Genomic DNA, 19,694 nt, shown 5'->3' with positions numbered 1-19,694 from the left:
ATAGGACTCCTCAGATGGGGATTTAACAAAGTCTTTACTTTGAAAAAAATAGGCATGCTCAAACAATACACATGAGGACTTTGTGCTTGTTTGCTAAGTGCCATTTATGTAGTGGCAAACATAAATTAAGAAATAAATATACATACATACATGTATATATGTGTGTATGCATATATATATTATTGTGATGAAAAATACAAAAAGCAAAAAGGTCATCTTGTCTGTCCTTGGGAATGACTGTATTTTTCCCTCCTTTTTCCCAAACTCAGACCATTTTAATTCAATGGTTTCAAAGGATATTCAAGATCACATAATGTATAAGATTTAATTCAGTATTCATAAAACCATAAATTTAACTTTCTCCTCGTATATGTTCACCAAGAGAATTGTTTGCTGAGTTAATATATTTGCTATGGGTATGTATGTTTTTGTTTGTATAATTATTAAAAAAAGATAATTAAATGAGAAAAAGAATTCTAAAGTAGGAAACAAGAATAATAGCAATGACACACAAAATGAGGTATAAGTGAAACTAGAGGATTATGTTAGATATTAATGACTTTAAATACATTAATAATGATATCATTTCAGATTTTTTAAATTCTCTGCTTTTGCATTATATTTTTGTTATCAGTCAATCTCCTAAGTATTTCTCCTTCAGTTGACCCCCCTTTTAGCCAAGAAAAAATGAAGTAAAATTGTCAGCACCCTGACTATATCTGGCAGCAAGCACAATACACTGAATCTGTAGTCCCCTACTTCTTTACTGGATGTAGGGAAATGTTTCATCTTTGTTTTCTGAGATGACTCATCACTGAAATTTCCAAAGAACTTCAACTAAACTTGCTATAAGTACTTCATTCAGTTATATGAACCTGTTTTAAAAAAGTTATTCAATGAAGAAAGATGAAAACTGCTACAAAGACAGATTGAATAATGGGGATGATGGAAAAGGCTAAAAAAATGCAACCCAACATTTTTCTCAATAGTAGCCCTCAACAGTAAGATTTATTGGGAAAATATCTGGGAGGTAGGTAACAAATTAAGTGCTAAACTAAATAAGGTTTAGTAGTGTAAAAATAAAATTTGGCAAGTTGTAAAAATAAAATATTTAGACGGAAAAACAGTTCCAATATAGGTTCAAAACTTTTCAAAACTGTTTAACTTGCCAATCAGGTTCAAACTGTTTGGATACTTTTGATATAGGTAATCAAAAGTATCCTCAGTGATGAAGTGAAGCTAAAATGTCAACTTCCCTTCAGAGCCAGACACAAGGATGCTAAAGAGTCTTTTATTTTGAAAATAAAATGTTTATTGAAATATATAAGGAAAAATAAAGGATTTCTAATTCTAAGGGATTCTAAATCCACCCAAATAAACTCCCAGGTTCCACAAGGAACTGCTTCGCCTGTGTTTCACAGGCTATACTAATCCTCCCTAATCTGACTAACCCAAATTTATACTATCTAAATAAAAACTACCACTATTATCCTTATAAATCTTAACTTCTCCTTCAAATTATAAAATACCAAAGGCTAGCTGGTTGAGTCTCAACAAGAATCCAGTTAGGACTCTGAGTCTTAGTCTTAACAGACTCAGAGTCCAAACCAAAGACCAAGTTTTTCTTTGGTCTTCTTAGAGTTGAACAAACTACAAAACCACAATAGATATTCAACAGTGTTTCCCATGTTTGGAAAGGAAAACACTGAGCTCCTTCAGATCCTTCCTTCAAACAGAGAGAGAGAGAGAGAGAGGAAAAGATGTCACCTCCTCCAGACCTTAGAGAGAGTCTCATAGAATGTGTGTCTCTGCTAACTGCCAACTGCCAGAGAGAGTAATTGACATAGAAAAACGGTTATAACTGTCACATCTGAAATTAACACACTCTCTCAGCTCTGCTTCAAACTCCAGTTCTTTTCTCAAGCTAGCCACTTTATTTCTTATCTCTAAACTAATGAAACAATATTTTCTAATATCATCCTTATAGTAGATGCTGATACATTTTAAGATGGGCTGTAAAGAGGCTTTTTTTCAAGACTAACTAGGAAAGGTTATTTCTGAACTCTTCTCAAATGGATAGATAAATATTTAAATATTTTTTCAATATAACACATATAGTCTCTTCATGCCAAAAACAGAAAAAAAAGAAAAGAATTAGGTTATTCTTTATTATATGAAGAATGAAGCCATCAGATTACAGTACCAGGATGCTTAATATTTATTACATATCCCTGTCAGTATATTGTCAAGGATAGAGTCCTTTGCAGTACATAATATTGAAAAGGTAGAGAATAAAAGAGCAAAGGTAAATGCTTTATTAGGTTTCATGTTTGTTAAGCAGAGTACATAGTCACACAGAGATAATTGAGAAATAAACATTTTTTTAATTGAGAGGTAAGTTGTTTGGAGTTTTGTTTGTGTTAGCTGAGACAGTTTCTTCCTCACTCCACCATTTAGCTCCTGGAAGTGTACCTTTGGGCTGGATTTTGAAGCATCTCAAGATCTTCCAACACTGGACAATTCACAATTCAATATGTCATGCCAAAGTGACCTAAGAAGATAAAACTAACCAAATTGTTTTGATGACCACTGCTTTATAGTAGATCTGGGACTGCAAGGCCACCTTCCTTCACATTTTTTTTCATGATTTCCCTGGATATTTTTGACCTTTTGTTCTTCCAAATTAACTTTGTTATGGTTTTTTCTAATTCAGTAAAAATGTTTGTTGGTATTTCAATGGGTATTGCACTAAATAAGTATATTTGTTTGGGTAGGATTGTTATTTTTATTATGTTAGCTTGTCTTACCTATGAGCCATTAATATTTTCCCAATTTTAGGTCTAATTTTAATTGTGTGAAGAGTATTTTGTAGTTGTGTTCATATAGTTCCTGTGTTTGTCTCGGGAGATAGATTCTTAAGTATTTTATATTGTCTAGGGTGATTTTAAATGGAATTTCTCTTTCTGATTCTTGCTGCTGAGATGTATTGGAAATATATAGAAATGCTGATGACTTATGTGGGTTTATTTTGTATTCTGCAACTTTTCTAAAGTTGTTGATTATTTCTACTAGCTTATTAGTTGATTCTCTAGGATTCTTTAAGTAGACCATCATATCATCTGCAAAGAGTGATAGCTTGGTCTCGTCATTGCCTATTTTAATACCTTCAATTTATTTTTCTTCCCTGATTGCTACTGTTAATGTTTCTAGTAAAATGTCAAATAATAGAGGTGATAATGGGCATCCTTGTTTCACTCCTGATCTTACTGGAAAGGCTTCTAGTTTATCCCCATTGTTTATGATGTTTGCTGGTGGTTTTATGTATGTAATATTCATTAATTTTATGAAAGGCCCTTCTATTCGTATACTTTCTAGTGTTTTCAATAGGAATGAGTGTTATATTTTGTCAAAGGCTTTTTCTGCATCTATTGACATAATCATGTGATTTTGTTGGTTTTCTTGTTAATTTGGTCAATTATATGCATGGTTTTCCTAAAACTGAACTGTCCTTGCATTCATGTTATAAATCCCATCTGGTCATAACGAATAACCCCCATGATCACTTGCTAGATTATTTTTGCTAGTATCCCATTTAAGATTTTTGCATCTATGTTCAGTAAGGAGATTGGTCAATAGGTTTCTTTCTCTGTTTTTGACCTGCCTGGCTTTGGAATCAGTACAATATTTGTGTCATAAAACAAATTTGGAAGAATTCCTTTGCTTATTCTGTTAAATTGTTTGTATAATATTGGAATTAGTTGTTCTTTGAAAGTTTGATAGAGTTCATTTGTGAATCCATATGGTCCTGGGAATGTTATCTTAGGAAGTTCTTTGATGGTATGTTCAATTTCTTTTTCTGATATCGGTTATTTAAGTATTCTATTTCTTCTTTGTTTAATATAGACAATTTATATTTTTGTAAATATTCATCCATATCATCTATATTGCCAAGTTTATTGCTATATAATTGAGCATAATAGTTGTTAATGATTACCTTAATTTCTTCTCCATTAGAGGTGAGGTCTCCCTTTTTTTATTGTATACAGTTAATTTGGTTTTCTTCTTTCCATTTTTAATTAGGTTGACCAATAATTTCACTATTTTATTTGTTTTATTTTCAAAGTACCAGCTTCTAGTTTTATTTATTAAATCAATAGTTCTTTTACTTTCAATTTTATTAATTTATCCCTTAATTTTAGGATCTCTAATTTAGTTTTCATCTGAGGATTTTTAATTTGTTCACTTTCTAGTTTTTTTTTAATTTGCATACCAAATTCATTGACCCCTGCCCTCCCTAATTTGTTAATATTTTTGCATCCCATAGATTTTGAAAGGATGTCTCATCATTGTCATTTTCTTCAATGGAATTATTAATTGTTTCTATGATTTGTTCTTTAACTGATTTTGGAGAATTGTATTATTTAATTTATAATTAATTTTGATTTCCCTGTCCATGTACTCTTAATAATTATTATTTTCATTGTATTTTGATCTGAAAATGTTGCTTTTATTATTTTGACTCCTTTGCACTTGTTTGCAATGTTTTATACCATATTACATGGTCAAACCATTGTCTACAGGTTCTCTACAGCAACAAAACTGTTTGGCCTGACTATCAGCCTCAGCAAAACAGAGGTGCTGTTCCAACCTGCACCAGGGAGGCCAACTAACCAGCCGTGCATAACTATTGATGACACGCAGCTTTCTAACATCAATACTTTTAAGTACATGGGCAGCACCATCGCCAACGATGGGTCCCTAGACCGCGAGATTAATACTGGGATTCGGGGGGCCGGCCAGGTTCTCGGGCGGCTGCACTCCAGGGTCCTCCAGCACAGAGGGGTGGGCACTGAGGCGAAGCTCGAGGTGTGTGGCGCGGTGGTCCTCAACTTGCTCCTGTGCTGTTGTGGAACATGGACACTGTGCTGGAGGCATGTGGAACAACTGGAGCAATTCCACCGGTGCTCTCTCCGGTCAATTGTTTGGATCTGATGGCAGGACCGGTCGCCAGTCGGGAGGTCCTCGAAGGAGCCAGCTCCACCGGCATTGAGGTGGTGGTCCTCAAAGCCCAGCTGCAATGGTCTGGACACATTGTCTGCATGGACCCACGGCGAGTGCCAGGACAGGTATTCTGTGGTGAACTGTCAGCTGGACTCGGGAAACAAGGTCTACCAAAGAAAAGTTTCTAGGATCAGCTAAAGTCCAACTTGAAGTGGGCTGGCATTACACCAAAGCAACTAGAACTTGCTGCCTCTGTCAGAAGCAGCTGGCAAACCCACATTAACCATGCCACCACCACCTTTGAAGACGAATGACGTCGATGGGCTGCTGCTGCCCATGAACTCCGACACCAGGTCACAACCACACCTCCCATAACAACTGGCGTCCCATGCCCCATATGCCACAAACTTTGCGCCTCAGTCTTTGGACTTCAAAGCCACATGAGGGTACATCAATAGATGATAATGCACAAAGACAATTGTCATTCTCGGTCACCGAGAGACTACCACTACTACTACATGGTCAATCTTTGTGAATGTACCATGTGCTCCTGAAAAGAAGGCTTATTCCTTTTTGTACCTATTTATTTTTTTCCACATATCTACTAACTCTAATTTTTCTAAGCTTTCATTCACTTAGCTTACCTCTTTCTTATTTATCTTTTGATTTGATTTATCTAATTCTGACAGAGGAAGATTGAGGTCTCCCACTAGTATAGTTTTTCTATGTGTTTCATCCTTGAACTCCACTACTTTCTCCTTTAGAAATTTGGATGCTATGCCATTTTGGTGCATACATGTTGAGTACTGGTATTTCCTCATCATCTATACTGCCTTTTATCAGGATGTAATTACCTTCCCTATCTCTTTCAACTAGATCTATTTTTACTTTGGCTTTGTTAGATATCATGATTGCAACTCCTGTCTTCTTTTTCTCAGTTGATGCCCAATAGATTTTTCTCCATAGACTCACCTTTACCCTATGAGTTTCTACCTGCCTCGTGTGTGTTTCTTGTAGACAACATATGGTAGGATTTTGATTTCTAATTCACTCTGCTATTTGCTTGCATTTTATGGGTGAGTTGATTCCATTCACATTCAGAGTTATGATTACCAGCTGTGTATTTCCCAACATTTTGATTTCTTCTCCTAGTCCTGCCCTTTCTTCTTTCCCTATTTCCTTCTACACTGATGTTTTGTTTTTAATCAGTCCCCATAATTCCCAGACTTATTTTATTTCCCATTCTACTGACCTCCCTTCTTATTCCCTTCTCATATTTTTCTTTATAATCATTTTAAACTACCCCCATCTCCCTTGTATTGCTTCCCTCCCCACAAGTCTGTTTGTTATCCTTCTACTTCTCTATAGGGCACTAATCAATTCTCTGCCCCAATAGATTTGATTATTCTTCCCTCTTTGAGTCAATTTCAATGCATATAAGAATTGAGTATTTCCTGTCTCCAACCTCTTTACTCTTCCAGTATATTGGTGTTCTCCCCCACTCCCTCTAAGTGCTTCTTTATGATATATAAATTTACCCCATTTTGTTTCTTTTCCAATTTCTCTTAGTATTAACTTCTTTTTTACCTCTAGTTTATATATATATATATATATATATATATATATATATATATATATTTCTGCATACATATTTCTATATACATACTTATGTCATGGCATTTCATCCTATACAATTTGTCACTTTTCCCTCTAAGTATAATTCTTCTAGCTACCCAGGTGATAATAACAATTTTTAAGTGTTACCAATATTCTTTTTTCTTGTATGGATACATATCACTTTAACTTATTTGGTCTCTTAAATTTTATTTGGTTGTTTCTTTTGTTTTCCTTTTTCCCGTCTTTTTCTGTCCTTTACTCACATTTCTCCCTTTTTCTGCCCTCTCCCCCATACTTGCCTGTAGTCTTGTTCCTTCTCATTTTGTGCTGAATCTATGACTTTGGGCTTTTCTGTCCTGAAGGGGCTTCTTCTCTGTTCTGCTCTTTAGTCAGGTTTTCTGATCTTCCTTGGCTAACAACAGAAGCTGAAAAGGAGATGGGCTTCCTGCCTGGTTCTCAAGGTTTTTGCCTGTAGTTTGTTGCAGCCTTTGCCCTTGGAGCTCAGTTAGCAAGGCTCTCAGATAAGTCTTTGGGGGAGGGGTGTTGGAACTTGAGCTTCCCTATCCTCTGAAGGTTTCTTATCTGCCATTATTGATGAGATTGAGCCAGGGCAGAGTTGATCTGCAAAGCTGGCTGTGTCCTGAAGTCAAAACCTCCAGAAAAGAGTGGGGGGCATGATGGAGCATTTTGACTGTAATTAGGCTGCTTGCTCTGTGCTTCTTCTTCAGATGCTTCTATGCCTTCTGTGTTCTGAGCCCTGAACTTGGCACATCTTTGCCAGCAAGGTTCTTCCTCTGGACTAGAGCCCTTGCCTGCCCAGAGATTCCAGTGTCCAGGGGGAAGTGTCCTGGGCCCTTCCTTCTTCCTTCCCCTTAAACCCAAGTGTTCCTCCTTAGAGCCTGTCTCTCTAGAGACTCTATCTCTTTCAACAGCCTGTCCTTTATATATATATATATATATATATATATATATAAACAATAATATAGATGTTATTCTACAGGAGATTATTGAAGAAAATTGCCCACACGTTCTGGAGCAAGGGGGCAAAATAGAAATAGAAAGGGTTCATAGAACACCCTCTATACTAAATCCCCAAAAGACAACCCCCAGGAATGTAATTGCCAAATTCAAGAGCTTCCAAGTAAAGGAGAAAATCCTACAAGAAGCCAAGAAGAGGAGCTTCAGATATAGGAATTACATAGCTGAATTCCTTGGCGACCTTAAATTAATATATATCAGTCTTTTAAAGTGATTTCATTGTCACACTCCCATAAGGATCACACAGGACTTAATGGCTAACACACTAAAAGACCACAAAGCAAGGAACACGATATTTAGAAAGGCAAGAGAGCTGGGTCTCCAACCAAGAATCAACTACCCAGCAAAACTGACTATATACTTTCAGGGGAAAGTATGGGCATTCAACAAAATAGAAGACTTCCAAGCATTTGCTAAGACCAGAACTTAGTGGAAAATTTGATATCCAAGCACAGAAAGCAAGAGAAACAGGAACAGGTAAATATAAAAGAAAGGGAAAAGGAGATAAATCTTATCTTTTTCTTTAAGTCAAACTCTCTTCTATAAGGACTACATTTACATCAAATTATATATATATATATCAATATGTGGGGAAAATGTTTTGTGTAACTCTCAAAAATTGTATGCATCATAAGAGTAGTTAGAAGAAACATGCATAGGGAAAGATTGGGGCATTATGAAGATTTGGTGAAAGTGGAGGCAAAGAAAGGAAAAGGGGTGGGGGAACCGTTGATAATACTAAGATTTACTTCAAGAAATGGGGGGACTTAATAGAATAATCTTTCCCATATAAAGATACACATGGGAAGGGGAGGGGAAGAACTCTCATATGAGAAAGAGAGGAAGAGAGCGTAAAATGGAATTATTTAAACCTTACTCTCAGTGAAATCAAATCTGAGAGGGAAGAACATCTAGATCCAGTGGGATCCTGAATTCTATCTTATCCAACAGGGCAAGAAAAAAGGAAAATTAAGGAGGGGGAAGGGGGAGAGAGATTTTCTGCATTTCTGCAGTTCATTCTTTGGATTCAGGGGTTATCAAGCTTCTTTCTTGAAGATCTTTTCTTGAACAAAATCAAAATTTTTGCTCATTGCTCACATATGAAGAAAGCAGAAGATGCTTTCTTCATATGTGAGCAATCCTTCTGCTTTCTTCATATGTGAGCAATGAATCCAAGAGTCCTTTTCGCCAATCTTTATAGATGTTGGAGTAGTTAACAATATTTGGAATGGTCCTTCCCATGAAGGCTGATTTGCTCCAGTAAGCTTGAAATTTTTAATATACACTTTGTCTCCTGGGTTCAGGTCATGAAGAGTCTAGTGGTCCAGCTTGTACCACAGCTCCGGATTCATGAAGTTCACGTAGTTTGTGCTTTAACTCCTGTATATAGGAAGCAATAGTAGTATCTCCCCCTAATAGTGAGGTATATGCAGGGGGAAAAAAAAAAGGTTTAGCCTGTATTGGCGAATGTCCAAAAAGCATCTCAAATGGTGAGATGTGTAGGTCTCCTCTAGGCCTGCTTCTAAGATAAAATAAGGCCAGAGGGAGAATTTCAGGCCATTTTAAATGTGTCTCAGTTCATAATTTTCCAATCATAGTTTTAAGTTCTTTGTTCAACCTTTTCCTACTATTTGGAGTGGAGACAAAACAGAAAAAGGTTAATTAATATCAACAAAATCAATAGAGTCTAAGAAGAATTGCCTTAATTATATTTGGGAAGTTCCTTGGGCACCCTCCTGAAGGGCACCTCGACTACTTTTTGGACGAGCTCCATTTCTCATATTTTGTTGTTGTGTATTATCATCATAATTTTCTTCATTTTGAGCATTGTCATTATTTTCCCAATTCCTATTTCTATAAGTTTGGTTTCTGAAGTTCTTATTTCTATATTCATTATAGTTATTGCCATAATCATTATTATAATTTCTAAAATTTCTAAAATTCTGGTTTCTATGACCATTATCATCTCTATAGTTGTTCTGGTTTCTATGACCATTAACATCATTTCTATAATTATTATTTCTAAAGTTGTTATTAAACTGTGTATTTCTTACAATCATCTTAAGAAAGGTTCTACATTCCATCATTTTGTGGCCCTTCTTCTCACAGAAGTGGCAGGTTACTGATTTATTTGTGAATTCCCACAAAGGGGCTATAGTCTCTCCTTTATTTTTCAATTGTCTCTTTAACATTTCAATTCTTTCTTTAAATCTTCCACTGATGTATCGTCTTCCTCAGGTCTTTTTTACACGACCTTTATAAACATAGGTTGCTACTCTCCTCAATTCTTCAAGGTCCATAGAGGCTTAATTAGGATAGCTAGTTCTAAAGTAGTCTTTTACCACTGAACAACAATTCTTATCAAATTGCCTATGTATTTCTCTAATGTCTCTTTCTCTGGATAAATCAAGGTCCATATATGTATTCCCTACATCAATAAGTCTGTCCATAAACTGGGAGGGTGTTTCATCAATATCTTGTTGGGTTCTTTCAAATTTTGACCATTTTTCAGGTGTATCAGAGCAAGCTCTCATGGCTGTCAATAATGCTTCTCTGGCCTGGTTTAGTTTTGTGTGAACTAATTCAACATTTGGGTTCGAATGTGGATCTTCAGTTGGCCAATAATTTCCTTTTTTACTTTGTTTTTGATTAGCCAGAGAGATGATATTATTTTTCTCTCTCTTTGTCAATAATGCTTCTAATAAATTCTCAACATCCAATCAAGTGGGGTCAAAAGTTCTGAATATGTTCTCTAATTTTTTTTATAATTAATATTGGTTCGACCTCAAATGATGGCATATCTTCCTTTAATTATTTTAAATCCTAAGGGCTAAAAGGTATATGATGTCTCACAGATACCAAGTTTCCATTTTTATTAAAAGTGGGTACTTCCCTTAAAGGAAATAAGCTATCTGAATTATTTGGTACTCCTGTTTCTAGGCTTCTTGCTCCATTCTCAGTTGGGTAAGTATGAGAAATAGAAGAGTTGGGCACACTGAGGGAAAGGTTTTGTTGTTGTCCCATAGTGCCAGAAAAATCAGAGGTAGGGTGCGAATTTAGGTTGGAATGTGAACTTACAGTGGATTGTGTAAGGTGAGAAGGAGGAGCCACGGAAGAAGTGTGAAAGGATACAGAGGTGTTTGGATTGGAGGAATCAGTAAGGCTTGCAGTAGAGGGATTAAGATCAGAAGTATGGGTGGGGTGTAGACTTAGAGTTGATTGTGTAGGATCTGAAGCATGGGTGGGGTGTGTACTTAGAGTTGAGGGTGTGGGGTTGGAAACATGGGTGGGGTGTGAACTCAGAGTGGGTTGGTTAGAAGTAGGGTTTTCTGAGGCCGAGGGGCAGGGGGAGGGGTGGGAGGGTTATTGTCCAGAGCAGGGTGGGACAGAGATTCTGATAATGTTCTTAACTCTCTTTTAATGCTTCTTATAAAAGCTACAATATCTCCCTGACTTTCCTCTATAAGCTCAAGCCGAGTATTTAGTTCTACATATTGTTGAGTAGTAGAAGGAACACTCAGTTGGTTTGACAGAGAAGTGGGTTTTCTAAAGAAATACAATATTACAGCTATAACAATCAAAATCCCAAGAGGGAGTACTGTGTTGATTATATTTTGCCATAAATCCCATGTTATGAGAAATTTTAGAGAAAAAGAATGCAAATTTTACAAGGTTGGTCATGGAGCTGAATAGCCAGTTGTTAGGTATGTTGTGAACTGACTGTAACCACATATTTCTAAAGTAAACATGTGGGGAGAAGGACAAGGCCAGAACTTTCCCCAAATTTGTCTTAATCTTAATTTAGGCAGTTGTTCCCTAAAGGAAAGGATTTAGAAACAGTTCTCCTAGCCAGGACTTTAGGGCCCTGTTGCTAAGATCTAAAACAGCTTAATTTAAGGAGAATCAAAAGGTTTTTTACTCACCCGTTCTTTCAGCTGTATTTCTTCAAGCCAAATTAGCAATGTTTAAAAAAAAACAAACAAAACTGACTGATAGGGCAAGTAATAAAGAGAGAAAGGAATGAGATTTCACAGAAACTTTTTGAGGGTTTTCTCACCAACTTCGTGGTCAGCCAAAAACTGTAACATTTAAAAGAGTGGGAGCCATAAACTGTAATAGTTAAAATGGTTGAAGGCTATAAACTGTAGTGAGTAAAAATAGTTGAAGACTTAAATTGTAGTAGATATAAGAGTGGGTGAGTAAATTTGTGACCACAGGAAATATGTTTTCACTATAGTGTCTTGTTTTTAAAGCAATATACAAGGTGGTCACCAGGGAAATATTACCAATTATGAAATATACCCAAGTTAACTGGGTTTTATATAGATTTTAATCAATAATACAATGAGGAATTAAAGAAAGAGAGAAAGAGAGGGAAAAAGGAATAATGAGAAAAGGATAGATCGGCCCGGGGCAGCCCTGGCCAACCCAGGCCTAAGTCCTAAAAGAAAAGATTAGTCAGTCCTTAATCACTCACCACAAGATCTGTTCAAGCAAGGATTCAGGGGGACAGAGTCCCCCCCAGAGGGAGTTCCAGCCAGAGTCAGCCTCCCTTGAGAGACCTCCTTAGAAATTGTCCTTCTCTCAACAACCTCCTTAGAGCCTGTCTCTCTAGAGACTCTATCTCTTTCAACAGCCTGTCCTTTTTTTATATAGGGGGTTTTCTCCTATGTTACCTTCCATTTACCAATCAGTTCTTCCATTTACCAATCATAGTAGACATTTTCCAAAGGACAGCCCATTCTGAATTCACACCTGAGTAGACTAATCCTTTTAGTAATCCACACCTGAGTAGGCTAGAATCTCTGAGTAAGTTTTCACCTCTTTGCTCCTTGTAAATTCACAAGTTGCCTGACCTTTATAGGTACTTAGCACCCCTTTGTATTAATTCTAAAAATAGGCATGACTTAAGAATAGGTGTAAGTATTTTTCATTGTTCAGCAAGGAGTTTTCTCCCATAAAGCAGTCTTAAGTATGGGTGGAGTAGAGGTCTTCACATTTTTTATCTGAGTTCTCACTGTCCAAATGGGGAATGGTCCCAGTAGGGAATTGTCCCAATGAAGAATTCCCCAATGGAGAATTTTTCAACATTCACAAGTCTGAGAAATTTCAAGATTCACAGTTTCCTAGCAGTTTTTGTTAAATTGTGAGATTCTCCCCCCCCCCCCAAGCTGGATATTTGGGTTTATTGAATAATAAGTTGCTATGGACATTAACTTCCATGTATTGATTACCTAATCAATTCCATTCATATGCCATTCTATTTCTTGGTCATTACCAGACTTTTTTATGATTACTGCTTAATAATATAGTTTGAGATCTTGTAGAGCTAAGCCTTCTTCCTTCATATATTTTTCATTAATTCCATTGATACTCTTGTCTTTTCATTATTCCAGATGAAGTTTGTTGTTCATTTTTCTAGTTCTGTGAAATAATTTTATGTTGTTTGATTGATATAGTATTGAAGAGGTAAATTAATTAAGGTAGAATTGTCATTTCATGATATTGGCACAGCCTATCCATGAGCAATTAATGTTATCCAATTGTTTAGATGTGACTTCATGTGAAGAGTGTTTTGTAATTGTGTTCATATTTGTTGGGTTTGTTTTGGTAAGATATACTCTTAGGCATTTTATGTTGTCAAGAGTAATTTTGAATAGAATTTCCATTTCTTTTATAAAAATATTTATTTATTTAGAATATTTTCCTACAGTTACATTATTTTCCCATGGCTGTCTTTGAGCTGACAAGCAATTCCACTGAATTATACATGTATCATTGTTCAAAACTGATTTCCATATTATTCATATTTGCAACAGAGTGATCTTTTAATGCTAAAGTGCAAATTATATCTACATTGAACCATGTGATTGATCATATATATATATATATATATATATATATATATATATATATATTTCTACCCCTACAGTTTTTTCTCTAGTTGTTGATAGCATTGTTTCTCATAAGTTCCTTGTTCTTTTCCTGCATTGATACTAGTAGTAATGTCTGTTACAATTGATTGTGGCACAATGTTTCAGATTCTTTTTATACTGTTCGTCTGGTTCTGTTCATTTTGCTTGAGGTCCTTTTCCTTTTTCCTCCAATTCCTGGAAGTCTTTCAAGTTCACATAGGGATCTTCCAGTTCATCATTCTTTTCAGCAGCAATTTTGTTTAGATAAATTCAGTGCCCCAGGTTACCAGTTCCCCTGTTGTTTCATGGGCTGGGCTATTACCTCTTCTGCTACTTCCTTACTCTTGCAAAGTGGCTTAAGGTGCATAGGTCCCCTGCTTTTGGCTCTTCTGCCTCAGGCACTCTTCTGCCACATGGGAATGTTTGGTTTCCTTCATTGGCCCCACAGTAAGATCCTTGTTCTGGGCTCATTCTTATTCTGTAGCCTTTGGCAGGGTTGTAGTGTGTTGGGCTGGTCTCAATTTTTCCAGTTCACACAGATCCTATGTTACCTCAGCTACTCTCTCTCTCTCTTTACCCCAGTGGGAGCTGTTCCTCCCACTTTCCTTTGTTTTGAGGTATTTTATCAGTCTGTGTATGTGTGTGTGTGTGTGTGTGTGTGTGTGTGTGTGTGTGTGTGTGTGTGTGTGTGTATGTGTTTGAGCATGCAGGAATCAGGGGAGTAGATCATTTTTTACTCTGAAATATATCCATCTTAGCTCCCAGCATACAGTTCTCTGATGGTTTCTTGAAGTCTCTTGGAGTCATTAGCTTCCACTTGCCCAATTCTAATTTTTTAGTAATAGTTTTCTTCACTGAGCTTTTGTGCCTCCTTTTCCATTTGACCCATTCTACCTTTTAAAGAATTATTTTCCTCAATGAATTTTTGTACACTTTTCCCATATAGCTATTACTTCACTTATAAGGGGTTCTTTTTATCAGGAAATGTTTTTGCTTTTTCCACTTGGTTAATTTCAGCTTTTTAAGTAGTTATTCTTTATATTTTGTGCCTCTTTTATAAATTGGCCTATTCTGTTTTTTGTGGGGGAGGGGTCTATTATTTTCTTCAGTATATTTGTGCCTCCTTTATCATTGACTTTTTTCATGATCTTCCTGTAGCTTTCATTTCTTTTTCTAATTTTTCTTCTTCTGCTCTTATTTTTAGAATCCTTTTTGAGCACCTTCCTTAATTTTTTTTTTGTTTTTGAAATTTTTATTTAATTAGTCAATTTAGAACATTATTCCTTGATTATAAGAATCATATTCTTTCCCTCACCTCTCCCACTCCTTCCCATACCTGACATGCATTTCCATTGGGTTTTACATGTGCCCATAATCAGAACCTATTTCCATGTTGTTCATTAGTTCTTTTTAGGCTTGAGAGTAATTCATTTTTTTATGCTTTGGATGCAGCATTACTGACTGTGTTGTCATCTGAATTTTTGTTTTGGTCTTCCCTATCATCAAAATAACTTTCAAAGTTGAGTTTCTTTTTTTGTTCTTTGCACATTTCCCTGGTATTTTCTTTTAATTTAGAAATGATTAAAAGTTGAGTTCTGTTCTTCTGGTAAAGGAAACCCTGTTGCATGCTTCAGGTGCTTTGTTCAGCTACTTTCAGAGCTAGTTCTGGAGATCAATTTTTTTTTCATTTCTTCTAAGGTGGTATGATGTAATTAGAGGTGTGTTTAATACTTTCCCTGCTTGTACTCTGAGCTGTTAGCAACCACAAGACTGTTTCCCACTTTGAAAATGAGACCATTGTCCCCTGCTCCCTTGTAGCTGTAAGTTAGTAGGTACTAGTGCTCCTTCTCATTCTGAGATCATGACCCAGAATTGCAACCTGGATCTGCATATGGGCAATATGAAGGGAGTATAATACTCTGAGCCATTAAAGCAAGTCCTTTAATCTCCTTTTGAAAAACTTTCCAACAGCCCTTACAGTCTGTGGCTGAGTTCAGTAAACCTTTGCTATTGATTCAACCATTTCCAAGGCCTGTTGTCACAGTGGGGTCTCTCTTGCTATTCTGCTTTACACTTCACTTCCACTTTGGTGCTAGATATTTCATTCTAGCCTTCTAAACTGTTTTGGGCTGAATCATTTCACCATCTTTTTGTGTGTTACTCTGCTCTAGAATTTATTTTAGAGGCATTATATCATAGCTGTTTGGAGGATAAATTGGTAGAGATCTGATGGGTTTCTGCATCTTCTCTGCTATCTTGGCTCTGCATCCTCTGCCTCTTACATCCTCTGTGAACTTGGACAGCTTTCTTAGCATCCCTATAACTCATTTTCCTCATTTGCAAAAGAGAGATTTGGAATTTGGGGCCCCTAATATCCCCTAAATGGCTATATGATTTTTAAGAATGGGATTATGAGGTCTTGATCCAAAGACTAAGAATACAGGAGCACAGGTGGAAATTCCATAAGAGAAAATAAAGTTTATGAAATGGCAAGCTGCTTAAAGAAGATAGTGTTTGACATAGAGACCTTAATGTATTTATTATAAATTTAAACATATGCATATTGTAATGTAGGAAGAAATGGTATGTACCTCATGATGGATATTAAAAAATAAAACATCTTTTTTCTTGGATCTTGACATTCAGATCAAGAGAGAATTTAACTGAAAAGAGAGGAAGGAAATTATTCAAATCTCTACCAAACTTAGGAAATATTAGCTAAAGAATTGAAAGAATAAAAATATGCATATCCTTTAGTACAAATATTACAAAATCTCAAAGACAATGGAAAAAAAATCTACTGGTTTTGAAGAAGTCTTGGGTTGGATTATTGACCCTGCCACAATCCTACCTGTGAGATTTTGGGGAAGTCAATTAAATTATCTGGTCATCAGTTTCCTCAATTGTAAAATGGACATAAAATTAATATGCAACTTATGTCACAGGATAATATTCTGTATACTACTCACAAGTGGAAAAATAATGTTTCCACAATCGAATTTAAGAATTGAAATGTAAAAATATCTTCTTTAGGTTCACTGAAAGCACTCAGGGCCAATTCAATACCAAAAAAGATGATCAGGATTTACTTATATATATACTAGATATAAAAACATGCACATGTTAAATATACACATGCTTACATTTATAGAGCAATGGTTATCATAATAGACCTTTTAATATACTTATTGATTACTAGTGCAAGGGATAGGTTGTACATTGAATACCACCTGGTGGAAGATTTAGATATTATACTTTGAGTAACTCCAAAACCATTGACTGGATTTTAACATTTGTGAAAGCTGGCTCTTAGAATTTTTAAAGGAGGAAGAATGAACTGAGCCAAATCTAACCAATGAACCAAAGATATTACTAGGCACCTAGGTATATATAATATATGTACATATGTGTATATGCATATACAATTCTCATTCCTTGAAAAGTTTTAGGTAAGAGACTCAACAATGAACTGTGGATACCCATCATCTGACAGAAGAAGCTTAGATAAATTATAAAAGGCTCATAAACAGAGTCATAATATTCTCTCTCTCTACACACACACACACACATATATATATATATATATCCATGTACATACATACACATATTTAATATATGTATTACATATATATATATAATTTTTATATTATGTCTATATATTTTGAATCCTTTTCTTTCCTTATAGAGAATATGAGTGCTTGGTATAGCAATACAATTTAAAATAAACTTTTGGTGGAACAATGTTATACCTAGGAAATTGTATATGAAAATGCTCTGCTTCTGGTATACTTTATATGATAAATTCTTGAGAATAATTTGTGGTCTACACTTGTCATTTGGGAATCTGCCATATGTTTATTTAGAAAAATTATTGAGTTTCTTATTTGTCATTCTAATGACTACATAATAAATTGTTAGGATTTTTGGTAGATGAGAAAATTTAGAAATCTTCAGAATAGCACCATATTTTAAATGCCATATTACAGATTTATTTGGTATTCTATTAATAATGGAGAGCTTCTGAAGATTTTGAACAAATGAATGGCATGATGAAAGTGGTATTTTCAGAAGGTTATTATGGTAATGATACAAAGAATGGATTGGAGCAGTAGGATCATGGAGACATTCGTATATTGTGGCTGAAAGTCAATATAGTTCAAAGAATGAGCATTGGAATGGAGTCAGAATATCTGGGTTCATATCATGATGGCTCTATCACTTACTACCATTGTACCCTTGGTCAAATAACATTATCTCTAGACCTTAGTTTCCTTATTTTCAAAAGTTGGAAGTTAGACTATATGAATTGGTTCCTTCTAGCTCCAAGCTTATAATCCTATGAAAGGCTGCCAAAGAAATGTTCCCTGGGCATCTCACTGTTGCCTGTCCTGTGCCAGTGTGCCAGCAACCACTTTATGCTTTATACTGTGTTTCTTTAAAATAATTATTCCTTTTTATCTCAATTTTAATCTATTTTGAACTCCAAAGCTGGTGTGGCTGGAAGTAGCAGACACTACCTTCACCCCTTCCTATACTTCTTTCCCTCAAAATCTGAGGAATATGGTGAAATGGAGCAAATTCTGATTCTAGAGCCACAGTGTGAGCTCAAATTCAAAGATCATTTAATACATATTTTCATCACCAATCTAAAGTCTGGCAACACTTCTGATAGAAATGTCTGTTTCAAAGTAAAAACTGAACCTCTCAAGTAGTGTGTAAGACCCAATAGTGGAGTTTTTCATTTAGGAAAAACAATCAATATGTCTATAATGCTATAGCAGTGGTTCTCAACCTTTCTAATGCTGTGACCCCGCAATACAGTTCCTCATGTTGCGGTGACCCCAAACCAAAAAATTATTTTGGTGGCTACTTCAAAACTGTAATTTTGCTACAGTTATGATTTGGAATGTAAATACCTGATATGCATTATGTATTCTTATTGCTACAAATCAAACACAATTTAAATGTAGTGATTAATCACAAAAACAATATTTAATTATATGTTGAGAAATATTAATCCAGCAGGAGGCAGACTGAGAGCTGGGGTGGGAGGTAAATCCGTAGACGCTACCTTCTTCTTCCCGTTGTCTCCCTCCAGCTTGAGCTGAGGCTTCACTTTGCTGGGGTTACTCGGCTCCGTTATCCCCTCCAGGAGTTATCTGCTCCAGGATTCGTTCTTAACCCCTCTGGAGCCAGCGCCCAGGTGCTCTCTCTGGGTTTCTGTTTGAGTCTGGTCTCCAGGCAACAGGGTAAATCCATCACCCCTCATAGGGGGAGGGCTGCTGATAGGTAACTAATATTAGTACAATGTGTGGCCAGCAGGGTGCCTGTTCTTTCCGAGATTTTGCTGTAAAGTAGTGGGATTTCTCAGCGGCTAAAGCTATTGGAAATATGTATTTTCCAATGACTTTAGGTGACCCCTGTGTTTTGGTCGTTTGACCCCCACTAGGTTCGCGACCCACAGATTGAGAACCGCTGTGCTATAAAGCCTTTTGAAAATGATCCTAATGAGAAAAGTAAACACAAGTTTATGTTTCAATCTATATTTGCTCTAATAGATAACTTCAGATTTGGAAGCAGAATGGAAGGAGGAAAAGCCAGAAGATCTTATGGATTCAAAACGTAGATAGGTGTTTAAATTGCCAAAAAGGAATGATAAACCACGTGATACAGAAATAAATAAAATGATGTCCACTATGGCAAGAAAGACAAAATCATTTATTATGTCTAAATTTGTAAGTTCTTCTTTATATGATACTGAAGCTAAGAAAGTAATAGACAAATGTAAAAGGCTGCAGGCAGAAGTTCAGAGATTATAGGAAGAAGAAAAACATTTTAAGGAAAAAGATGGGCTGCAGATGAGAAAAAAACAGAAGCACAACAGCCCAGCTTCTGTTTTAGGTACCTTGTGAAGAAGAAGGGCTTATAACTGGGCTTCTGGCTCTCTTACTTTTCTTATTGTCAGTAAAATTATAGGGAAAAATCTCCTTATAGAGGCAGCATGCAAAGACTGGTTATGAATAATGTTATGGCATTGAAGTCACTGTTCTAAGGTTATTGGGTTGAATTGTCATTGCTGCTGGAGAGCTCTGAGATCCTTCTGTCTTCTGTTGTTTTCTGGGA

The 19,694-nt window shown here is 35.9% G+C and overlaps 1 pseudogene; it reads left to right on the top strand.

Moving 5' to 3' along the window:
• The first annotated feature begins 4,991 nt into the window (after positions 1-4,991).
• Positions 4,992-19,565, top strand: LOC100032240 (vesicle-associated membrane protein-associated protein B/C-like; annotated as a pseudogene).
• Positions 19,566-19,694: the final 129 nt, after the last annotated feature.

This window comes from Monodelphis domestica, chromosome 2 (assembly GCF_027887165.1).
Source record: "Monodelphis domestica isolate mMonDom1 chromosome 2, mMonDom1.pri, whole genome shotgun sequence".
NCBI classification, from domain to species: domain Eukaryota; kingdom Metazoa; phylum Chordata; class Mammalia; order Didelphimorphia; family Didelphidae; genus Monodelphis; species Monodelphis domestica.
The sequence above is the reverse complement of the archived record's forward strand: the minus strand, read 5'-3'. Positions and strand labels throughout refer to the sequence as shown.